The following is a 9,286-nucleotide window of genomic DNA, read 5'->3' as shown; positions in this document are numbered from 1 at the left end:
TAATTCTTTTCTTTCCCCGCACCTTTTCTGATCCTCTGCTACTATTTCTTTAATTACCATCTTGGCTCCTTAAATGATTTAAAGGAGGAAGTTTTTCTGAGGCTGTGCTGGGGTTTGGGGAGGGGTTACCGAAGGGGACAGGAGTAGGGGGAGACAGAAACACGCATTCAGATGGTTGTATGTTGCCAAGCCTAAGAATATTTGTCAGTTGAAGGGTTTTCTCACTTTTTCCAAAACAGCAGTAGAGCTTAATGGAGATAGCGATCTTTGAAACCTGACCCTTCTTATTGCAAAAGCCTCAAGTGTTCAGATCTGGGCCATCAGGACTGGGAAATGAAGATTAATCTCACTCCAACCCTTTTCTCCTTCCTAGGGCAGATGCTCCCCGCTCCCCCCGCCCCCACCCCCACCCACTCACATTGCAGTAGGAGAGGGCAAAGGCCATGATTTCTCGATGTTAACTTAGAAGAAATACGTGTTTCAAAGGATCCCGAGAAAAAACATATTTCATCTTGCCCTTGAAGGGCTCCAGAGTACGCCACCCCAAAATATGTCGCTCTGGCATAAGGATTGTTTTAATGTCACAGCAGCAGAGAGAAAGCAGACCCAAGAAAAACTGGCTGCCCTTGGCCTGTCTTCCTAGGAAGGGCGGGTGATTCTTCCTCAACAGAGTCAACGCCAGACTCATACCAGCCCCTGGCTGGCACCAGAGATGTCTGTACAACAGACTAGACTAATTAACCCTTATTTTCCATGGTTCCCCCCATATATTCACCTGCCCCCATTTGCTGCCCCTAAAAACACAGTCCTGTTCCTTTCTCTTGTCACCTTTCTACACATTTATTGTCAAGAACAATAAACATGTCTGTTGTCAGTCTCTCATGGCCCAATGAATGAACCTGAGATTGTTAGAGGCAAAACAATTGTTTCTACCTGACAAATTCTTCTTGGGTGATGTAAGTGGTATATCTTAAAAAAAAAAAGAGGCAGAGGGAGTTTTGAGATGACAGGAGTGATGGGACCCCCAGAGGAGAGCTCCTGAAGCCACCGGACGCTGGGAGAGACGAGGAGGGAATTCTCCTCGGGAGCCGCTGCCAAGGTCAGAGGTCTCTTGACAAGTTCAGTACTGGTCCTTGCTCTGGAAAGGGCAGTAGTGGGCCCCAGTTTGGTTTATTTTAATTTCTTTAATGTTTTATTGAAGTACGTATGTACCAAACAGCGCATATGTGTACACGGAATGGATTTTTAGAAACTGAACACACCCCTGTAACCAGCGCTGAGAATAAGAAACCGAACATTCCCAGCTCCTCAAAACCCCCATCAGTGGCCCCTCCCCCTGCAGGAATGAATTTACCACAGTGCGCCTATCCAGTCTGCTATTAATGGCAGGTGCCCAGCTTTTAACAGTAAACCCCACAGGTGTTCAGAGCAGCTGGTCCAGACTATTTAAGCATGGCCGTGGGATGGATCTTCATTGGGCGATATCAGGAACAACCTACAGTTGTTCCCCTTTGATTTACCCACAAGGCATCACGGGAATTTGCCTTCTAGTTTGACCCCATCACTTCCCCGGGCACAGAGAGGTCAGACTGGAAAGACATAAGGACAAGTTAGAGCCAAGCTGATTTCCTCTTTTCTCCAGTCATGGGGTCATTACCAGCTGATCACTTAGGGTCAGCCATGCAACTTTTAACAGTGCCAGAAGTAACTTTCCTAGGAAGGTTTTGAAGGTGAGTTTGGTAGGAGCCTTTGGAACATTTATACTCAAAAAGCTGGTTCATAGGGATGCTTACTAAAGGGGGAAGTGCTAAGAGGTGAATGAAGTCCCTAAACAAATTACCCGATACAAAACACATCTTCAAAAGAAGTACTGAGAAAGGGACATGACACGTGGTGTTCCGCTATGTGTCACCAAAGACAGAGGACTGCTGAGGTCAGAAGTCGCCCTGGCTGTGTCAGCTTCCTCACTGAAAATAGACAACCCTCAGGGATTACCCTTTTTTTTTAAAGTAACTCATTTTAAAATTTGTTGCAATTTTTTATCCATCAGATAGCTGCTCCCAACTTTAAAAAAATAATAAAATGACACCTGTTTTATTTTACTTTTTAAAGTATCATCTGCTACCTTTTTAAACCTAGGAAACACAAATTTTGAAATGTTAATTTCACAATCAGGGATAACTTCTAACTTTTTTGATGAATGTCCTTTTAGTCTATAAACATGTATTTATATACCTCTTTACACTAATGACAACAGCGTACTTACTGCTTTGCAACTTGCTTCCTTTCTCTAAAAAGGCGTCATGAGGTTTCTATGCAGATAAGGTACACAGGAGGGCCAATGACTCCGCTCCTCATGTGAGAAGAACACAATAGGGCAGGTAAAGTAGCCAAACAAAGTTAAAATCTTCCCAGTTTACCATGAACACTTCCCCTTTCGCTATTCTTATCCAGTGATATTTAATGATTGTCTTTTTTCCATCATGAGGAAGTGTCACACTTTATTTAACGTATCCCCTGCATGTCCAGGTAGGTGATTTCCAATTATTCATCACGGAAACATGCACTGCAGTGGATGGACTGATGGAGAAGTCTCTGTGCACATGCATTATCGTTGACTTCCGACACATTCCTAGAAGGGGTATTGCCCACTCCAAAGCTACGTATGCACTTTCCAAAGCATTTCCATACCGACTCCCAAAATTGCCCTCCAGAGCAGTTGTAGCGATTTACAATCCCACCAGCACTTTTCTGAGCCGTTGCCAGTGCTGAGTAAGTATTGGAAGTATGAGCATCCAAGGAAGTCTCTGGACATTTGATAAGAAATACACGGTACTCTGTGGATTCTTTAACTCATGTTGTGCATGGAGGTTAAGTTCAGATTCTCATCCTGTCTTTGATGCTTTTCAATTGGGCTACTACCTATCCTTCCAGTTCTGTCTCCTTTACTCTCTCTCTCTCTCTCTTTCTCTCTCTCTCTCTCTCTCTCTCTCTCTCTCTCTCTCTCCCACACACACACACACACACACACACGCACACACACACAGTGATTTTTGTTCAAAGGGAGTTGTACATTCCTAACTCTATTTTTCCTATGTTTCTTCTCCCCAGATGAAACTCATACTCCATCTACTCTCACCTTCCAGCTATATGTCTCAAAATTCCTTACTTGAGACTATTTCAAAGGCCACTTCCCTCCCCAGGTCCTTTTTGGACACTCCCACGCAGATGGAATCTTTCCCTCGTTCTCCTGTAATTCTTATCTGTTAATGATCTTACCTTACCCCCGTCACGGCTGTCGTCAGCCCCAGAAGGAGGGCTGTGGCCCGTTTCTAATTCTGTTTGGCACTAGGGAAGTCATGTTTCCTCATCCTGTCTCTGCTTTCTCATCTGTAAACTGAAGGCTGATTTGGAGTAGAAAGCTTCTGAGTGCTATCACCACCGAAATGGTCTTTCACCGTTGACCATTTATCCGGCGGTCTTTGTATGCGGCTCATTCCACAGCCAGAGCAGTGATCCTTACTGTTTCCCGGAGCCACAGATGCCTTTGAGAACCTGACGAAGGTGTTGGGCCCTAATTCCCCTCACATAGATACAGAGATAAAGATATGTTGGGGGCTCAGAACCAGCCACCCCAAGGTGTGCCTCAGTGGTATGCAGATTATTTTGAGCTCAAAGTAACTTTAGCTTCAGGCTCAATAGGAACGTTAGCCTTTACCTACTGTCTCTGGGGCAGGACACCCTTCTGTTTACTAAACGTCTGCTCTTCTTATCATCCTGCACTGACCCTTCGAAGCCCGCACGGTGCACTGCCTCGTCCCTAGCTCCAGATGTCTTACACACCTCCACCCTCCTCCTTTCTGTCCCTGAGCCTCCCCTGCACGTGGGTGGGGTCTCTGACTCCCACGTATATGGGGTTGTCATACGTAGGTATGCATGAAAGTTGGTTATTCCTTATTTTTTTGCTGGTCTGCCACATGTCTGTTTGATTATCAGATGGGCCAGAGGAAAGTTTGTCCCCCCCCACAGTATTTAATAAATATGTGGTTATTAAACCAACAGTACAAGTCCATCTGTGGACCTGAGGTCAAGAACTGTGGCTCTTTAAGGCTGCATTGTGTTAATTTTTGTTTCACTCTTGACTAGAGTAAGAAGGCTCATTACGTGTTTGTTATTGTGAGTCATATTCAAACACTAAGGCGGTAAGACTAAAAAATAATGAAGTTTACTCCTTGGGGCTAAGAATACATTTCATGACTTTCTAGCCACCTTTGGTATTAATTCTCCACTCATGTTGCTATATCAAAATGTCAAACTGAGAGGCTTTCGGAATACATTTGAATAAGCCAAGAACTTTCCTCTTTTAGGCACCATTACCCATCAGGCATTTTGGTGAATTCACAAAGCAGTTTCCGATTTCAGATTTCCTCAGTCAGAGGGTTGCAAACCAGTAAGCAGTTACAGTGTAATGTTACTCCTGCAACAGAAGGACATGGGCTTGTAAGAGTTTAGTTCACGGGGTGGGAGTAGACAAACCAGGCAGTTTTCCAGTCAGTCTCTACTATTACCAAATATGTACACAAATGCTCTCTAAATGAAGAACGGGGTTTATGTGGGCTTGTGTTAAAAAAAAATCTTGTTGGTAATTTTCAAGATCTTTATCTGGCTATCTCAATAAAGGGAAAAATATTTGTATATGCCTTAACCCACACGACAGTGCTTGTTCTAGAAACGAACAGGGTCAGAGTTGGGTTTGCCTGCTCTCTGACCATCCACCCTTGGGAATGCGCTCCTGTTTGTAGGTTGTGCATTTTTCTCTTTTATTCCTCCTTCTTCCTTTATAGGAGATTGAAATCAATGCAGTGTGAACTGGTTGGTCAGTCTGAGGGCATCCGTCTCGTGTTTTGAACTTGCACTTTTCTTCCTCTGGGCTCAAACCTGTACTGAAGCTGAGAGTCACAACTCGATCTTGCGTCTGGGCATTCTGTTATGGAACTGCCTCTGACAGCTCCTCCATCCCAGCAACAGTCACCATGCCTGGTCACAGGGCTTTCGTTACCATTTCTCGTGATGATGCTGATGTGCTGCTGATGACATCTGCTTGCACGAAGTGAGAAGTCGACTCATTCTGGATGATTCCAGGTGTACGTGAGCTGTGTAGCTCCAACTCCTCTCCACCTCACGCGGGTTTGACGCATCTCTCCAAAGCGGTCACTGGACCTGGTTTTCTGCAGCTTAGTCCTAGATTTCTCCTGTTCAAACTTAGCGTTCTGGGAAAAAAAAAAAAAGCAAAGCCCACCCAGCACGTGCACAGTGTGCGTGGTCTATAGGGGTCTTTCATGAGTCAGAGACGCGGTCTCTGGGTCTCAAAATGAGGCTAGGCCCTCCTGCTGGAGACTCGCATCCCACTTAGTTCTTTACAACTTTAGTGAAGTTGCAATCATGTTTATATAGTTAACTATCTAATTATTTGTCTACTGTAGTTCTCTCCACAAAGTACTGCCTTTTTAAAAAAAATTTTCAAATAAGTCATTTAATTATCCAGAATATTCCGTTTGTAATTTTTTTTACAGTTCACATTCAGTGTCACTCTGTATTAGTTTTAGGTGTGCAGCATAGGAGATTAGACAATCATATACTTCACAGAGCAATCCCCGGATATTTCCAGTACCCACCTGGCCCCGTACGTAGTTAGTACAACGTTATTGACTATATTCCCCAGGCTGCACTTCACATCCCCATGACTACTCTGTAACGACCAGTTTGTACTCTGTAGTCCCCTCCCTTTCCATCCAGCCCCGCAGCCCCCCTCCCCTCTGGCACTCGGCAGTCTGGAGAATAGTGTCTTTTTAAAAGTCACTTTGTGATATATGCAGGGGTTTAAAAAGTACCTAGACTATAGTTGCTGCTCAAAAAGGCTTCTTGAATAATCACTATTACTACTAATAATATACCATTAATATCAATGCTAGTAGTAAATATCTGTAGAGTTCTTGACAGTTTGCAAAGCACTACACATAACTCCCCATGGAGAGATCTCACAAACACAGTGCTGAGTGCAGAAGAAACAGTACATGCTCTACACCACGAAGCCATCTACATGTATTTAAAACAATTGCATGATATGTAGATCGGCACTGTGTAGACGCTAAGGATCCACCGATAACTAAGCACGCATAATGAACAACTGAGCGGGCCCGGGGAGGCGAGAAGAGTGGTGTAAAGATTTCATTGAGAAGCTTAGTAACATTAAGCAGGAGTGAGGCCTCATACAACCTCAGGGTATTAGGACCCTGGGAACAGAGAAATATGATGGTCTCAGCTCTGATTGAAGGCCACAAAAGAGAGAGAAGGGGGGGATTTTCTAGACTAACTTTTGGAAAAAATCTGAAGTAATTATTTGTACCGTGTTTGGAGAGCATTCATGTTCTCAAATACATGATTCTTGACTCAACACCACTGTACTCCCCCCAAACCATTGTCCTATTCCTCTTCCTTCTCTCTCTTTCTTCTCCAGCTCCTACACTCTTAGAACATCTTTACTATAGAAGTGATTATCCATGTGGCAACACAGGTGAATCTCAAAGCATCATCACGCTAAGTGAAAAAAGCCAGACTCACAAGGCTACATACTCTATGGTTGCATTTGCATGCCATCCTGGAAAGGTGAAACTATGGGACCAGAATCAGATCAGCGGTTGCCAGGGATTGGAGCTGGAGGAGAGGGCTTACTACAGAAAGAGAACATTGAAAATGAGAATGATGAAAATTTCTAAATCTTGACTATGACGGTGGCTACACAATTGTAATGACGAGCTAGGGCTGCCGTGACGAAATACCACTGACCGGGTGGGGGTGATTTAAATAACAGAGATGTAGTTTTCTCTTAGGCTGGAAGCCCAAGATCAAGGTGCTGGCAGGGTTGGCTCCTCCTGAGGCTGCTTTTCTGGTGTGCAGATGGCCACCTTCTTGCTGTGCCCTCACACGGCCTTTCCTCTGTGGGAGCACACTCCTGGTATCTCCTCTTCTTCTTCTAAGCACACCAGTCCCATTGGATTCGAGTCCCACTAGTTGCCTCCTGAGAGGTCCTGTCTCCTAATAGAGTCATATTGAGGGCTGGAACTTTGGGAATGCACAACTTAGTTATAATAATAAGTGTGCAATAAAATTCCATAGAATTGTGTACCTTAAAGGGTGCCTTTTACTCTGTGTTAACTATACCACAATAAACAAGAAAAATAAATTATCCATTTATGTAAAAAGTGTACTGTACAGTGCAATGGCTGGTTAGCTCAGTTGGTCAGAGTATGGTGCTGATCAAAACTGTACTGCACATTTAAGCACAGAAAAAACCACGCATTTCTATGAGCATACAGAAAAGTATCATGTTTATTTCTATGCTCCTCATTTCTTCAATGAGGAAAAAAAAACCCTAGGCACCTCCCTGACTGCAGTGGTACTGAATGAGTTAGATGTGTCCTTGAAGTCACATTGTTTTTGATTCTGTAACATGGTTAAGTAAATAGAACAATTCAGGGCAGAGAGTTCTTGCGGAAGAAGGCTGCAAATGTAGGCTACATTAGGAGTCCTCGGGGAGTTTGGTCTGCAGTAGCAGATGGGAAAGGCGGTAGACATGGGTGGTAGCCAAATTCATATTTTCTGGGTAACTTGGTTGGGGGCTAGCTGAGGTCAAACTTGAAATAACTTAGGACAGGTTTGGGGGCAAGCAGTCTGGTGTTGCGGAAAGTGTGTGGCCTTGAGTTAAACCTCGGATTTAGATGAGTAGACACGGGTTTCAATGTTGGCTTCTCCGTATATTACTTTGGAAAAGTTATTTCATCACTCTGGATCTTTGTCTCCTCGTCTGGAAAATGGGCGAATAAATGCTAGCCTGCTGGGTTGCCACGAAGATTTGAAATAAAAAGTGTGGAAACCCAGTCTGGAAAGCTAGTGCTTGGTAGGTGCCCAGAGATCTATAGCATTTAATACTGAGCATGCTCAGGCCTATGCGGTCTCAGGCCTCTGCTGTGATCTAGTGCCTTGGGGAGCTGCTGTGGCAGCCAGCTGCTAAGTCTAAGGGCTGATGGAAGACTTCCCCGTCCCACCCCATCCCCAGAGCTACTTTCTGAAACTCACTATTAAAGTTATTTCCTTTATTATGCCCTGGCTGGTGTGGCTCAGTGGATTGAGTGCTGGCTTGCGAACCAAAATGTAGCAGGTTCAACTCCCAGTCAAGGCCCAAGCCTGGGTTTCTGGCCAGGTCCCCAGTAGGGGGCGTGTGACAGGCAACCAACCGCATGTGGAGAAAGTGTCCCTCTCTTTCTCTTTCCCTTTCCCTCTCTCTAAAAATAAACAAATAAATTCTTTTTTAAAAATTATTTCTCTTATTATGACAAATTTAATACCCATGGAGCTGTGGATTTATCTTCATTTACCCAAGAGTATTTGGCCTCTGAGTTAGAAAGAAAAGGTATTTCTCCTGTCTTAATTAGGGTTTCCACAGGATCCCCCAGGCCAGATAATAGTGGAAGGATGACAGGACGGAAAATATAATAGGAGAGTGTTGATTAGTAAGTCCATTGCTTGGTGTGGTGGGAAATGCTCTGTATTAGAAAATAGCCTGGGCCATTGATCTGGAATCCCCCCCACCCCCCGGCAACCCCCTCACCCCCCCGCCTCAGCCGTTGATTTAAAGTAAATGTTCCTCTTCGGGTTTCATCTTCTGATTCTATGAAGGGAAGATGTTGAGTTCAAGGGCCCTTAAGGTCCTTTCCAGCGAGGATATTCCAATATTCTGTGGTTTGGAGCTGCAGAAGGGTCTTAATCAATTGATATCCACAAGGCTTGACGTAGCATTCAGTCCCTGTTGAGCCTTGGGCTGTGTTCTGGGGAGTCAGGGATGGACAAGGCAGACACTGAGCTTTCCTGGTCTGAGCTTGTCGCTCCATGGCAATACCCCCTGCCCGAGGCCATTTCCTCCTTACACTCTATCAGGGGCACAGAAGGCATGATAATCCCATTCTCGGGAGGATCGGAGCCAGGAGTGTTGGCACTGTGGAACCTGAGTCTTACAGAATTGGGTTAAACAACAAACTAAATACACAAGATAAATACAGAAGATGCAATCAGAACAAATAGAAGGGAAGTCCTGAACTCAGGCTTAAAATAACTACATTGCCAGGTACAGGAGAAGACACATTGACAGGTACAGGTGTAAGCATCCGACCTGTCCTTCTGCTCAGCCAACAGGGATTGCATAGCCGCAAAGTGACATGAGTCACAACGT

The sequence above is a fragment of the Phyllostomus hastatus genome, unplaced genomic scaffold (assembly GCF_019186645.2).
Source record: "Phyllostomus hastatus isolate PE091 unplaced genomic scaffold, TTU_PhHast_1.1 phas_contig_210, whole genome shotgun sequence".
Lineage (NCBI taxonomy): Eukaryota > Metazoa > Chordata > Mammalia > Chiroptera > Phyllostomidae > Phyllostomus > Phyllostomus hastatus.
This window is presented reverse-complemented; position numbering follows the sequence as displayed.